Source organism: Microtus pennsylvanicus, chromosome 3, assembly GCF_037038515.1.
Source record: "Microtus pennsylvanicus isolate mMicPen1 chromosome 3, mMicPen1.hap1, whole genome shotgun sequence".
Taxonomy (NCBI): Eukaryota; Metazoa; Chordata; class Mammalia; order Rodentia; family Cricetidae; genus Microtus; species Microtus pennsylvanicus.
The window spans coordinates 102,879,760-102,895,242 of record NC_134581.1 but is presented as its reverse complement, the minus strand read 5'-3'; the positions used below and the strand labels follow the sequence as shown (position 1 = coordinate 102,895,242).

General features: G+C 42.7%; 1 protein-coding gene and 1 non-coding gene across 4 annotated transcripts in view; both read right to left on the bottom strand.

Annotated features, from left to right (window-relative positions):
* The window catches only part of Fat3 (FAT atypical cadherin 3), a 576,873-nt gene that overhangs the window by 501,976 nt on the left and 59,414 nt on the right, over positions 1-15,483 (bottom strand). The window lies entirely within an intron of this gene.
* On the bottom strand, positions 913-1,019 carry LOC142847487 (U6 spliceosomal RNA). Its single transcript, XR_012910234.1, has one exon. It is a non-coding gene; the product is annotated as a U6 spliceosomal RNA (small nuclear RNA).

Genomic DNA, 15,483 nt, shown 5'->3' with positions numbered 1-15,483 from the left:
CCCCGATGGCTGTTAACACACAATGATTGTCACATGCTAATTATACGTTAATTATTGCTGATATCGGGAACTAATAAATACCTCGCTGGTTCTTATTAAAGGTTGCACGTTATGTCATTTTGTTTGTTCAGAATTCAACACAGGAATCTTCGCAGACATTCCCTGTTGCGCTACCTCTGTCTCCCCAGTCTATAAGATCTTCTTAAATTTTGTCTCTCACAATGTTAGCATTTGAAGAGTGCTGGTTTGTAGTATTGTGAACTGCCTTGTTGGAGGAGGCTGCTTGTGTGTCCCGGCCACCCAGCCATGAAATAACCACTCAGAAACTGTATTATTTGCAATACTGTTTGGCCAATGGCTTAAGCATATATCTGGCTAAACTCATATCCTAAACTAACCCATCTCTATGAATCTGTGTATCAACACATGGCTGTGGCTTACCGGCTAAAGTTCCAACCAGCATCTGTCTCCAGCGGCTCTATGGCATCTCTCTGACTCCGCCCTTCTCCCTCCCAGCATTCAGCCTAGTTTCCTCTGCCTGCCAAAGTTCTGCTTTGCCATAGGTTCAAAGCAGTTTATTTATTCATTAATGTAATCACAGAACACAGAGGGAAATCCCACATCACCGTCTCTTAATTTGGTTCTACCTGGTGCATTCTCAGGATTAATTCTATCACCATATCCAGAAGATGGGATCACTCCAGGAATCCTGACATGCAGAAATTTGGTCTTTTGTGACTTTTCTAGGCCTGATTATTATGAATTAACAGTTTCCTCTTTAAGTCTATGCCTTTTTTTTCTGGGGTCTTACTCTGGGACTGGGGGAGTATCTTGCTTTTGGTACCTTTTTTTTTTCTTCCCTGACTTTTTTTTTTATTGATAAAAGGACAATAAAGAAAGAAAAAAACAAAAAAAAATATGGAACGCTTCACGAAATTGCGTGTCATCCTTGTGCAGGGGCCATGCTAATCTTCTCTGTATCGTTCCAATTTTAGTATATGTGCTGCCGAAGCGAGCACGCTTTTGGTACCTTTTATCCAGTAACTTTAGCACCTATATATTCTTGATCCTTTGCTTTGATGGTTACCACATGGTGATTATTTAGTCCACTGTTCTCTTGATTTATCAGTCAGGATCCCAGTATAAGAAAAAAAAACCTTTAGAACAATCATTTAAAAATTTGATGACCCTTACACCGATATAATTGTTCTATATTTTAACTGCATAATAGACTCTCTTGGTGCTGCCTGTTCTATGACAAGGTGAGAAAGCACCAGAGCCCTATTTCTCCAGCTTCTGCTGGCATGTCAAGATCTTCAGCAGCAGCAGAAGGACAAAACAGAACAAACATGTCATCAGCTTCCAAGTAGCGAGGCCTTAAACCAGGAGAACTCTGAAAGCAGTGTTAACTTCTTTGAGAAATGCTTACTAAGCTCATATAATGCTTCGTGCATGTGCTCTTTCCGGCCCAGCTCAGGGTCCACAGTTCATTGAATCTTCATGCCCACCCCAGCCCCGCAGTATGAAATGTAGGGTGGCCCCCACATCAGTGCAGTCACCCTCTGTCCACGACCCTGTACCTACTTCTCCAGGACCCCACATGTCTGCTTTATCTCAGCCTGACTGCCTCATCTTTGTCTAGGAAGAATGAGTCAAGTTGTTCTCGGCCACAGACCTAAGTTTTCCTTTTGACTTTCAATCCTGAAATGGTACCCTCCCTGCTAGAATAAGACTGATCTCACACTTTCCACCCCTGTGTTCTTAATGAAAACAGAGCCCAGAAATCATCCTTCTTTGCCATTTCACATCTATAAACAAAGGAGACCATTGTAGAGCCAGCTTAGCTACAACCTGTTGGACTTAATTTTCAGTCATGAGAGTCATAGAAATAAAATTAATTCTCCTAGGAGGAAACTTTGTGAGTGCCACACTGTTACAAAGAATAGACACCTTTCTAACTAGCCAGTCTTCAGCATCTTTCCCTTACAACCAGGAGGTCAAGACTCCAGCCCAGAAGCTTGCATCCATATCGATCAGATTTCCAGAAAGATGATATGTGAGAAGCAAGTGAGATCAGTTGCTCCTAAGGAAGCCGGTCTGGAAACTGGCACACAGATGCAGACAGAGCCAAATTTTCACTGAGGCAAAGGTGCAGGCCACAAAATACCTGCTTCCAGGTCTGTTGAGCCCCACAGCCAGAGGCAGCAATGCACAATTAGCCAACTCCTCCTTGCCTCTGAGGAATAGAACCCCACCTGAAGAGGATTAAGGGAAAAGTCTTATGAGGCAAACAATACAGAGAGGATTGGAAACCATATTGCATAGTTCCTGTATTTTCCAGATACATATTTTTAAAACACCCTTTCAAAACTTGAAAACACCAAACAGAATATGTTGTCAAATCTTTTGGGCTTTCAACTGAAGTCTTCATATAAACATGCAATTCCTAAAACAGGGTCTTGTTTCATTATTTATTATTGGTTTCTAAAACCCTCTAAATTACACTTTAATAGACTGTCAACACTTTCTCATGGTTTATAGCATAAGCTGCTAAATTCTTGTTCAAAATGAAATGTTTGAGCAATAATTTGATTCTGATGAACTCAGTTATGACTCTCGCTTTTCTGACTGTGCACCCTAAATACAAAAGTCTCAAGAAGAAAACAAAAACAGGGAGAACTCTTCACCTAAGCTATATAATAGAAACTCTGAAGTGAATACCTAGTTTTAGATCATAGGAAAAGGGACATAGAACCAGATAATGGGTGTGGGGGTTGATGGGAAAGCATGTCTTCTTGCCGTGACATGGCCTCTTCACCGTGACATAGATTCACGGCACCTGGGCAACTGGCTCAAGATGTAAGCCGAATGAGGCTAGTCAATATTCTACTCTGAATAGGGAGGGGCTTTGGAAGTCACCAGCTCTTCAATGACAGAAAGTCAGTTTCCGCAGTGGTATAGCCACTGGTGAGTGCCTAAACTCCAGCAAACAGCCCCCTCCATGCTTATGCAAACAACCCAAATTAACCTCAGTAGGACACACACGCACACACAGAAATGTGAAAATAGGAGCGAACCAGCTAAAAAAAAAGGTTTTAACAGAAAAAAGAGCAGGTCTAAAAGGAGAGGGGTGGGGTGGGGTGGGGGAGTGAATTTGATAGAAAATATATTGTATACATGTCTGAAATTATCAAAATGTTTTAAAACTTAAAAACGTTTCTTGCTCTTAAGTGATTTTATATGGTAACAAATTCAAAGACCTTCTAGAGTCCAGAATCAAAAAGAACCAAGTTCTAAAGCTATCTCCACCTGACTAGAAGTGTAGGACTCAGTTCTTCAAATGCTATGGCAAAGTGCGTGAAAACCTTGAGGTTTTCAAAGACCCCAAGGACCTGTGCTTCCAAGGGTTTTAAAGGCAGATGATCTCTGAGTAGATCCTTATGGCAATGTTTACACTGTCTGTGGCTGCTATGTAGTGACAATAGTAAAAGTGACCAAAAAAAAAAAAATCATCTTCTGTCCCTGCAGAAGAGAAAATGATGCAACAGAGGACAAAACCTGGGCCAAAGTGTTAGTGTCAGATGGTCCTTCCCAATTCAGAAAACATCACAGCTTGGAAACCCATTCAACTACACTTAAAGAAACGCCATGGGGTTTTGTTTGTTCATTTTTGTTTTTTTGGAACCAGTGGCTTCAAGTTGTCCAGAGTACTGCATCTTCCTCCAGGATGGCTATCCAGTGAGAACCCATGGACCACTTCACACTGCAGGAGTCACTGATCCATCACACAGCCTGGAAAGAGCTTGGAGACTCATCCACGACTCACACCCTTGGCAGGACTGGCTCTGCTAATTAGCTGTGCACAGGAATGAAGACAGCACAGCCTGGATCTGTGCACATCCCCATCATTGTTATTAAGTAAATACCATTTTGGTGAATAAAATTAGACTAAACCCACGTAAGCAAAATGACTTTTTTCCCTTCCTGGAAATCTTATTAACATAACACAGCCAGATAATTAATCAGTACCAGGCAATTGTTAAATGACTAATAAAAACAGTGATTAAAATAATAAACTCCAACTTGAGACTATTTCTTATTCAAAGAAGTCTGTGTGCTGTGTTTGGAATTTCCTACCAGTAGGAAAGGAAATGCATCTAACTACAGAGCCTGTTTGTACACACAGCGATTTCTTTGTCGCTCGAGTGGGCTAATATTCTACCCAGATGATTTCCACTATCTGCTTTTAGCAATTGTGTTAGACTTTTCCTCTAAGCTAAATGCAAAAATCCAAATAAAATGCAATAATGCTAAAAGAAAAAGGGGTGAAAGAACTTGGGAAGTAAAATAAGAACTTGGGTGGTAATTACAGTTCTCCTCGTCATAATAAAACTGCTTGAGGGTTCAGCCGATTAAACACTAGTTTGGTTCATTACAGGATCATTCTAAAACAAAGGCTATCTTTTTCTTCTCTTAGGATTCCAGTTTGTCTCTCAAAAAACTGATGAGACCTTTAATTATTAATATCCAGTAGTATTTTAATCTTCATAGGGAATAGTCTACATCTTCTGTCAGGCACTTCTTACCAGTTTTACCTTCAAAGAAAAGGCAAATGTGATTTTCTGTGCTGAAGGTCATGGTGTACACACACACACACACACATACAATGCATGTGCACGCGTGCATATTTACATGTGAGCATATATCTAGCCCTAGAGTTGAGGTAAGAACTGACCATGGCCTTTCCGTGGAATTCTTGAATGTTCTCCAGAGTAAGGCTGTACACTGATGACCCACAGCTTTTCCAAGTCCCTTGAAAACAGGGGAAAAGCACATCTTAACCTAATCAAGGCACAGACAGCAAGCTCCAGACCTAACATAAGAAATAACACAGAAATGATGAGGCCATACATTGGATGTGTCTGTCAGTGGGAACTCTGCTTCTGTGCAGAGGTTGTAAAGTAAGTTTGAAGCTCCGTCAGCATAAAGGAACGTTGTTATTGAACTGGCTTGTCTGAGACTCCAGGCTGAGGCTCAGAGGGAGAAGGGTACTTGCTCAGTCTACACAGGTCTTGGGCCTGCTGTGGAGCAGAGTCGGCTCTGCATGTCTTTCCTCCTCTCTCAGTCCCAGACCAGAGGACTCTGACACAGACACGTGGAACAAATGTAAGGATGGCTTGGCTTGCTGGTGGAGATCTGCTGCAAAGTCACCTCTGGTCTTTCCTCTTCATAAGAGCAGTGGCCCCTCCAGGGGAAGGAAGTCACGTACTACTCTCCAGTCACCTCTGCATCCAGTACACTCGTTAGTAGCCCCATCTCTAAGCCTGCCTGATTATGTTAGTCACCACTTCGGAACTGACCTGTTGCTTTTGTTTTTGTCAACTCAACACAAGCTGGAGTTGTCTGAGCAGAGGAACTTCAGTTGAGAATATGCCTCCTTCCACGTTGCCTGTAGGCAGGTTCTGAGAGGGTGTTTCCTTGATGTAATGATTGGAATAGAAGGATCCAACCCACTATGTATCAGAAAGCAAATGAGCAAACCAGAAAGCTAGTAAGAGACTTTCCTCTGAGTTCTTTTATTTAGTTCCTAATTCCAGGTTCCTGCCATGAGTTCCTGTCTAGTGATGGACTGCAGCCTGTAAGCTGAACAAACCCTTTCCCCCTCAAGCTGCTTTTGGTCGTGGTGTTTTCTCACAGCGAGAGAAATACAGCTGAGACACACATGCCTTCTCTCTCGTGGTAAGCTCCCATCCTCTTTCACCAAGTGTCTGCTCCTAGTGGCACTGCCGGCCATCATAAGAGAAAGACAAAGCCTCTTGAATAACTGCTACCCTCTCAAGTGTGGCTTTTGTCAAGTCTGAGTCCCTGGCTAGGTGGAGACGAACTGTAATGAGAAACACCAAACCATACCATGGCCAGTGCTGCTGGTCAGCAATGGAAGAGGAATGATGAGCAAATGGGTTCTGCAAGGCCAAGATTCAGGGAGACTCCATGCAGCACCTGCTGAGGAAAACCCAGGCACTGTTGGATCACAGACTAGACGGGACAAACACAAAATAGCGTCACGCTGTTCCCAGAGCTCCGGAGCCAGCACCAGTCCCCAGCAAGACATCCGAGCTCCCGCCTAGCAACTAAAACTTTGTGTTAGTCCAGAACCACAGGCAGGCGGGGGGAATCAAATGTCCTCCACGTGTTTGATAAACACCCACCAAGGCTTTCCACAGGCCAGCAGGGCTCTAGCTGCAGAACACATGGAGAAGGAAAGACGAAGTCACCAGCACTCTTAGATCGTGTTTTGTAGCGATAGGCAGAACCAAATGCAAAATGCCACACAATGGCCCATGCTAAGTTGACAATGTATCTCACAAAATGATGAGAGGAGGCTAGGGTGAGGGAAGCAATCTGCTTTAGGTAAGGTGTTTCCAGGATGCCTCTCTGGGAACAAAGGCGTCAGTTCCCCTGGAACTGGAATTGCAGACACTTGTGAGCCTTCATATGTAGGTGCTGGGACTCAAACCCTGGTCCTCTGCAAGAGCAGCCAGTGACCTTCACTGATGGGCCCCTCTCCAGCCCTACTGATATTATTCAAATGATAACATGGTCTTTTGTTTTCTTCACTCAAGAGACACATTATTTGCAGTTCGTTTGAAGACATGAAAGGTGGTTTTAAAAGGTTGGTAATTACTTCCAAGCAGATATTCCCGCTGCTATTACCACATCTAAGAGTTCATTTATTCCCTGGGATCCACCCTCATGATTATCTTGTTCACGTGGAATCAGTCAGTCAGTATGAAAGATACACATCTGAGTCAGAAAGAAAAAGTGATAGCCTTTGGAAATGGCAGAAAGGTTTATGGCATCGCTGTTGCTAAGGAAGGGCCTGTTTTGGGACTTCAAGCATGCACACCACACCCATTTTATGCTGTGATACGGATCTGACCTAGGTGCTTTATGCATGTTAGGTTAAGTATTCAACCAACTGAACTAACTATATCTCCAACCTTGTCCCTTGGCTGAAAGATCTAGTCCAAAACAGTATCCCAGTATCTACAAGAACTCAGAAGATTGAAAGCTAATGCATTGCTTCAAACTGGCCAATTCACCTTGCAAGCCATCATTACAGGAAGTTTATATGTACTTTATTTACTTTCCTGGGCCTTATTGTCTCACTCGCAACCTCCTCCTTTCTCAGCCTTAGATAGACTTAAAGCTATGAGAAGACTGTGGACAGTCAGATTCCTACACGGTAGCTGTGCTCACCAGCAGGAACTCTGGCGTTGAAGATGCAAGCGACACTTCTCTAACCACAAACAGCACAGCTCAAGTCCTCAGGGATATAACCCACCAAGGTGAGCTAAGTGTTCTGAACATCAACAAAGAGGAGGCAGAAAGTGTGGAGGGCAACTGCTGGAATGAATGAATCCTTTCCTTGAAAAGGCCTGTCCCCCTTCCAGTGTGGGGTCAGGGGTTCTGTTCCCAAGGCTCAGTGAGAGTCTTAATCTCACTCACACTGTGACAAGCTCAAAACATTGATTTACCTTTGCTGAGATTAAATAGTTTTAGCTAGTTAGAGGATAGGGTTGATATGCCTGAAGAAAAATTAATGTTAGAAGTGACTTAATGGCCATCTCTAATAACATGGAGGTTTATCATCAAGAGTACAAATGTATATGTTCATCTTGGGATGTTAAACAAAGACTCGAGCGATCAGAGAAGGCGGGAACTTCAGTAAGAACAATGGCACCACTTCTACGCTACCATTTTTAGCTCCAGTTGCTTGCAAACGACCTGATGTAACCCCGGTTTTAAAAGTAGTTTAGAGTAGAGGAAGGTCCTGTATATGAAGCTAAAACAAGAGTACACGCAGAAATACAGACAGCAGTGAAGTGTTAGCCACTGTCTCAGGGCACCTCATAGGGAAGGATTACACATTGTTCTTAAGAGCACAGCAAAGACCATCCCCAACAGTTGAACATATTTTCATTGACTGTGCAGAGCCCTGTCCTTAAACAGAGTGCATTGGTCTAAAACGGAAAACTCTAATTAAAGTTCAGATGACAAACCAAAGACATGCCACACTCTCAGATCCCTTTGAAAGAGTTAAATGTTCCCCTGCTCGGATCCCCCCTCTTCCTGTGCTTCGAGATAAGTACCGGGAGATTTATGTGCCATGAATTTCCAATTACCCATCTCCACCAGCTGGGCTGTCAGTCATCAGCTTCATCCTGGATGCCTTCGCCACCCCCACAGAAACAAGCTAATTCCTCCAAAAAGAGCTTACCACTAGTCCTGTAAAATCTGGTTTATTATGTCCAGCACATACTGGACAGAATTTCGTACTAAATGATTGCTATTCCACCTTCTCACCCTACCCAATAAAGCAATACTTTGCACCGATTGCGAACAATTTAAGATTTCAAAAGGAATTGATAGGCAAAATTATCCACCCTGCATCCTCCCAGTATCCACTGAAGCAGAATTGATGAGCTCTCAAGAGTAATACCCCCTGCTTTGACATCTGGAAGCAGGTGGGAGAATTCTAAATGGTAACTGCATGCACTTACAAACCTACAGAACATAGGAAACAATATGTTTTTACATTCATGCTCAAAAAAAAGATTGTGGCTTTGAAAGGAAAAATTAATGTTGGAAGATCTCCACTGAGTTTGGCCATGGGTTATGTCTAGAGACCGGATTAAGGTCTAAAGTAGTATTAAAGGACTCTAAATGATCTGGATACCAGCCTTGTAGTTAAATATCTTTTTACAAAAAGTGGCAGCTTTTTGTATATATTATAGGGATACATCTAAAAATTATTCTAATTTTCAAATTATCAAATACTTCTCAACTAATGATGGAGTCACAGTCCAGTAAACTAATTGGGAAAAAATGGCAATTGTCATTTGCTGATCAGAATAATGAATTTTCAAATGGTTCAAATTCATTTCTTGTATTGTCCCTGTGTATATTGATCTAAGTGATGAAAAGTGAGTTCTTAGATGTAAGAGAATATGTCAGGTGCTGAAAAAGACCAAAAAGCATTGAGTGCAAAGCCTTTTCATGAGATTCTTGCAGGATTTTGTGCAAGGCAACAGTTAGAATTCTGCAGATTGTGCATCTGCTTAGGATTGAAAGATGGCTTCAGGAAGGAGGATTTTGCCAAAGATGGGCAGAATGCACTCAACTATGATCTTCTAGTAATGCAGAGGCATCTAAGTTCCTTCCTCCACCCCATTCTTTGTCTCTGCTGCCCTGTGCCTCCTCTTCTTCCTCCTGTTCTCATCCACAGCATTGTTTGTTACTAACTATGACTCTCTACTGTTTCCCAAACTCTGTGTGGGAGCTGGACGTGGAATTCTGAATTTTAAGCTGGAGCAGCAGAAAGGTCAAGATCAGAGCTTGCAAGGAAAGATCAGTAGTGTCTATCCACCTAGGGTTTGATTGACAGCTACTAAGCCAGGAGAAGCCTCGATTCATATTTCATGTCCTGCGTGTTCACAAGACTACGACCCCATCCCAGCTCTGCGCAGACCAGACCTTGGAGCTCCCTCCTGTCATCAGATCTCCAGACTGTGCACTGGAAACTAAGGCTTTGGTCTCACCCAAATGTCATGGTCTTGTGTGGCTCTTGATATTTGTTTTCAATGTACCCAAGATGATATCTCCAAGAGCATTTATGGCTATTTCACAGATAAAACCCGAGGGCTAAAGGTCCATTCTGGGCACATTCAGAAAAGCAGTGGAGCAAGAGCTGGCCTTTGAAGGATGCACATTAGTACACCTTTGCAGAGAGGGTATGGTTCCCCCAAGAAGAGAACAATTTCCCAACTGTAACCTAAAATTTGAGGAGCAATGGGAAGAAAATCTTTAGAAGAATCTTTTTTTTCAAAAGATCAATATACAGCTATAACCAAGATTTAACTTTAAATCATTGATAATGGTGGAAGATTGATTTGTGTTTCCTGTTAAAGATGAAGCTAATTTTGATCCTGTTTTCATTACGCAGTGGAAGAACCATATTTAACACAGTTCAGCACAGGATAGCCAACATACAGCTTGCAGGTCACACTCTTCTCGCTCCTCAAATTCCTTTCTAGTGATTGTTGGTAGCCTCACTAGCCCAACACTACTTCCCTACTGGGTCTCAGTCCCATTGTGGCTTCACTAAGCCACCACTACCGCCTGGCTGGGTCTCAGTGCAGCCTTAGAAGATGTCTTCATAGAGAAGAGAGCTTCCTGGGAGCAGGAAGGAGATGAGAAAGAGGAAGAAAAGAGGGACAGGGCAAGACTATAGGGAATGAATCAGAGCCAGGTACAATGATATATAGGTATGATCATGTTAGGAGAGAAACACTGGGCCAGGGTTTCAATCAACCTCCGTGGATCCATCCTGGGTGGTGTCTCCTACCTGCTGCAGCCTCCCTGCCCCTAAGGCTGCAGAGCTCTCGAATGGACTACAAAGTCAGTGGTCCCTAGAAGTAGTGAATAGCAAGTAGCAAGTGCTCCATAAATGTGACCTGAGTACATGAGAGCCTGACAGGAGGCTCCACTTTGAGGAAACCTCCAGCCCTCCCTGTCCTTGTCTTAGGAGATAAACTGAGAATTCTGGGTTCCTCCTGGCAGGCTTCTGCAGGAGATGAGGGGGAGAGATGAAGCTATGCCCACAGCCGCTGACTAAAGCAAGCAAATGGCATTAAGAGAGATCAGGAAGGATTGCTAGAGATTATGCAAATGCTGCTATATATTCAACCAGGTCTTTAGAAAAGAGGAGACTTGGAAGAAGGAACAAAAGGATGCATGCCTGAAATGAATATCCCACAAATAGCTCCAGGTTGTGCATTTTGTTTTATTTATTCATATTGCCAGCAAAACCAAAAATAGATTATGGGATAGAGGATTTTTGTGACTTACGAAGTTTGGTTTGTTGTAGCAAAATAATGTTAAATACAAGAAAATAAGAAAGAGAAAACCAATTGTTCCATTCTTTGGGATAGTTACGCCATCATAAACTCTTATTTCTTATGGCCGACTCATCAGTTTCCATTGGAAACCATGCTTACCTTGTGGTCCAATACACACTTATTTCCCCTCCAGTGTGATGTGGCAATGGCTTGTGGTACATCTCTGTTTCTCAGGACCCTGAGCAGTTCCGCAGAAATAGGAAATGGCTAGACTCTGTGGAGTAAGCATTGGGTATGGAGTGTGTGTCCCCAGTTCACATACTGACGCTCCAGCACAGTGGTCTTACTAGAGATGGAGTCACCACAGAAATCAGGGCTCAAGTTTGAGGCCTTGATGTAATAGACTTGGTGTTCTCATAAGAAGGAACACCAGAGAGTGTTCTCCTTTTCTGTGTGCAAAATCTAAAGAAAATACAGTTGAGACAAACAGAAAAGTGTGTGTAGCCTGGAAGTAAGATCTCAGCAGAGACCAGGTGTCCCAAGAGCTGCTGGCTGATTCCCCAGTCTCTAGGGCTGTAAAGAAAACCAGTATCCCTGGTTAACTGTTCTGTGGTTTTCTGTTATGACTTCCTGAGCAGACAAAGACAACCACAATTGACAAGTTTAAGTAAGGTGGGGAGATCTGAACAACCGTTCTACCATGTCAGTGTGGGCGAGTCCATAGAGATCAGAGCATCTGTCCGACCAGGTTTAGTGCTGACTAGATAATAGCCACCTCGTGTACCTTCAGTGGCACTACTGGGGTCTGGAACCCTAAATAACTGAAGGTCTCCATGGACACCGAGTTGTGTTCTTATCACAAACAGAGCCAGGTCCTTCCTCTGGCTCTGATAATCAATGTCCATGAGTGAAGAAGGCACAGATGTCCCCACTAGACTCTCACTTTGAGAAGTTTTGTACTACAAGTCTATCATTTTTAATTGCTCAATCAAGAAAATCGATTGCTGGTAAATTAAGTAAAGGGTATGCAACATATATTCAAACTGAATAAGAAAAAATGTTCTATAGGTGGCATTAAAGGTTTTACTTTGAAACAGAAGGAGTAATTATATATCAGAGTGACTGAACAAGAAGTATGAGCATAATTTTCTTTTTATGAACTGAACCAAGCCCCAGTTCTCTGCAGGAGCAGCACGCATTCTTAACTTCTGAGCCACATCTTCAGCTTTGGATTTCTTCTTTACAGTCATGTGTACTTTATAGATTTCCAAAAATGGTTGAAGTATGTTTGAATTAAGAAAAAGAAGCTAAAGGCTCTCAGCCTTTTGAGAGTACTAGTGACTTCATCCTGTTTTCAGAAAATGCAGGGAAGGCACACACATTCAAAGAACAGCTACAATCAGACCCACAATCTCACGGATAACCAAGACCGACATTTTGAACACAATAGAATTGCTTTCTTTACACAGTTTGATAAGCTCCCTGCAATCTCACAACTAAGCCTTTTTACCCAGTAACATCGGTACCACCTCCATTTTTGGGTCCCAACCTCTGCCTCTCACAGGCACCAAGAAGGCTCTGGGAAGCTATGTGCTCTGAGTCCCTCAACTTCTACTCCCCTGCAGCAGCTCAAGGAGTAGAGGGCTTTTGTTTTCAGAAACACATGGGTTAGGTCAGCGCCTGTGGTGTCTGTGACCAGAAAAATGTCAATCTTTGTGCTCCCAGGCACAAGAAAGATTCTCCATAAATGTCAATTCTTTCTTCTTGCATCTAGCCCCGGGGCCGGCACATAGGAGGCTTTTGGTAAATGTCACCCCCTACCCCCCAGTTCCACACTTAAAGATATCTTTTAAGTAAACGTGTCATTTCAGGTAGGAAGAGTTTTCAACATACTGTGTGACTTAAAAAACGTTATGCAGCGTCACACAGCTGTGCAGAGACGTAGTTGGGTTGGCTTGTTAAACGCAGTGGCAGCCCCTTTTGTGTTTTAAAAATTCACATGCTCATATCCTGGAAGACATAAGGCAAGTGTCACATAAATGACGTCTTCACAGGCAAAAGCAAGGGTCTCGTCTCACCTACCATTCCGGTGGTCATGTTCAACCTGCTCTAGCTTTGAAACTGCTTCTGTTAGGTAAGTTTAAAATAAAGAAAAATATATTCTGGACATCTGGATTCATTAAAAAACAGCCTGCTGCCTTCTTTCCCTACGGGTGATAATGATAAACGTATGTTTCACATAGTCACACACTTAGGCTAAAGATACACACTTGGCATCTTTTACAAATTATTCTTCAGTTTGGCATTCATCAAAGGTTGTATTTAACCAACAGGCTCTGTTTTGGTTACAAGCCATCAATATCTGTTAATGGATATGCTTGCCTGTGGTCCATATCCATGGTTACATTTTGTCTTCTATTAGGTAAGAGGGATTTAAGCGTTAGCCAAGCTCTTACTGGCATTCACATATGTCATTACGCAAATTAATATTTCATCTTGAGGAATAAACAGTAAACACCGAAGGACATTGCTGTCTCTATTTCTTTGGAAACTTTTGGAAACTAATCCTGTTCTCTCTCATGGACTCAAGCATAAAGTTCAGGTGACAGTTGCCAGAGGAATAGAGAGAGAAGGTTTCGTCAGACAGGGAGGAGAGCATATTGATCCAGGCTCAGAAAGACATCACCAGGATGGAGAACTTACTCACTGGGTATCTTTGCAAAATAAATGGCACAGATCTTCACACACCAAACCAGTCTGAAATCTCGTCAGCTTGGAGACCTGAGTGGCTTAGACTGTTCTCTGTGGCTCGGGTCTGAGAAAGAGAAATTACTTCTCACTGCCAGAGTATAGTGTACATTTAAACCAAATCTCTCTGTTTAGAGAGAGAAGGTACAGGCTATATCTTTGTCCAGATATGATAGTGACTCTGGATTCTTCTTTCTTCCTGGATTCCTAATTAGCTAATGTTCCCCTTCTCTGTAGGCTGGGGACAAGGGCTCTGGATTACTTATTGTTCCAGCTCTTGCAGTACTAATTTGGCAACATCTTCACCCTGCCCTCTGCACTCCAACCTAAGCCTGATTTCATGAGGGCAGACAGAAGGTTTTCAGTGAAAGCAAATAGTAGCTCCTACATAGGAATAATTCCTTCAGCTAATATGTTTAAGAGAAAACACCTCTACTAAGTGAAGTATGCAGCAGACACTGAGGTTAGCATCCTGCTGCTGTTGCTTGACTTTTAAAAAACGAGAAATTACTGTCTGTCTTTAACTTTCAGAATACTTATTTGTAAAATTGAGACTATCTATCTACCTCCCCACCCCCGGGAATGAGGGAGGGAGAGAGAGGAAAGGGATATGGAAAGGTATGGAGAGAGAAAGAGAGAAAAGGGAGAGGGAGAGGGCAGGGAGAGAGACAAGGACAGAGAGAGAGAGAAGGAGAGAGAGAGAGAGAGAGAGAGAGAGAGAGAGAGAGAGAGAGAGAGAATAGCTTAGAATAAACACTGAGTGTATCTTATCCAATTTGGTTATGGCTGGTCTCTAGAAATATCAGTTGGGGCATCCACTTTCTTGTATGTCTTTGTAAGCCCAGACCCTCTATGTTAGCATTATTATTAATGGTATAACTGAGTGGAAATTCTATGATTAGGATGTGAAATCTTGGTGTTACAAGGTGACTAATGTGCAGCTGACGAAAGCCGTAGAAGCTCAACCTATTCCCCCACCTATGATCTTGGAATTTCTCTTATTAACTATTAACACCACAGAAAACAAAGCCTTTGAGCCATGAAAGAGTAGACTTTTTCTGAAAACATCTATTCATTCATTCAACATGCTGAAGGCTTTTCATGAGATAGCCTTGACTTAGGAACGACTAATATAGGCCCAGACAAAGATAATAGGCTTTGTTCCCTGGGAATCTATGATCTAGGTGAGTGAGAAGGGAAAGAATGAAGGCAATACCTAAATAGACAGAGGTCGGAGATGCCAAGGACAGTGAGAGAGAAAATGCAAGAAAGAAACCAGGCAAAGCATTAAAACCAGGCCTTGATAAGAAAGGGACCCACATGTATGGATGTGGTGCCAGAAAGAGTGAGCTACAGCTGGGAGGAATGAACGAGAACAAGGCTTGCAGGCAGGCCTAGCAAGTGGACAGTGTGGCAAAAATCCATTCATGGAGAAAGGTCAGATTAGTCCAGTGAGAAGGAGACCAGATTATGAGCGTTTTTGCAAAGGTCACTTAGGATTAACTAGGAAGCCCTCGTATTTATAGCCGACGGGAGATAGAAAAACACAACCAAGGTTTAACAGGTTTTTCAGCTGATTTGTTACTAGTCGAACACAACAAAGAAAAACAGTGTGTTTGTCACTCTGCTCGCTGCTGTGACAAAACATCTGATAAAGGTAACTCAGGGAAAGAAGGTGTTTTGGGGCTTACAGATTGCGGGTTCAGCTTATTATGGTAGGGAAGACAAGGCTGTAGGACCTAGAGACAGCTGCTCACGCTGCAAGTGCCTTCAGGAAGCACTCAGCAGAAAATGCGGGCATGCATCCCGCTCTCTCCTTTGGTGACACACATGT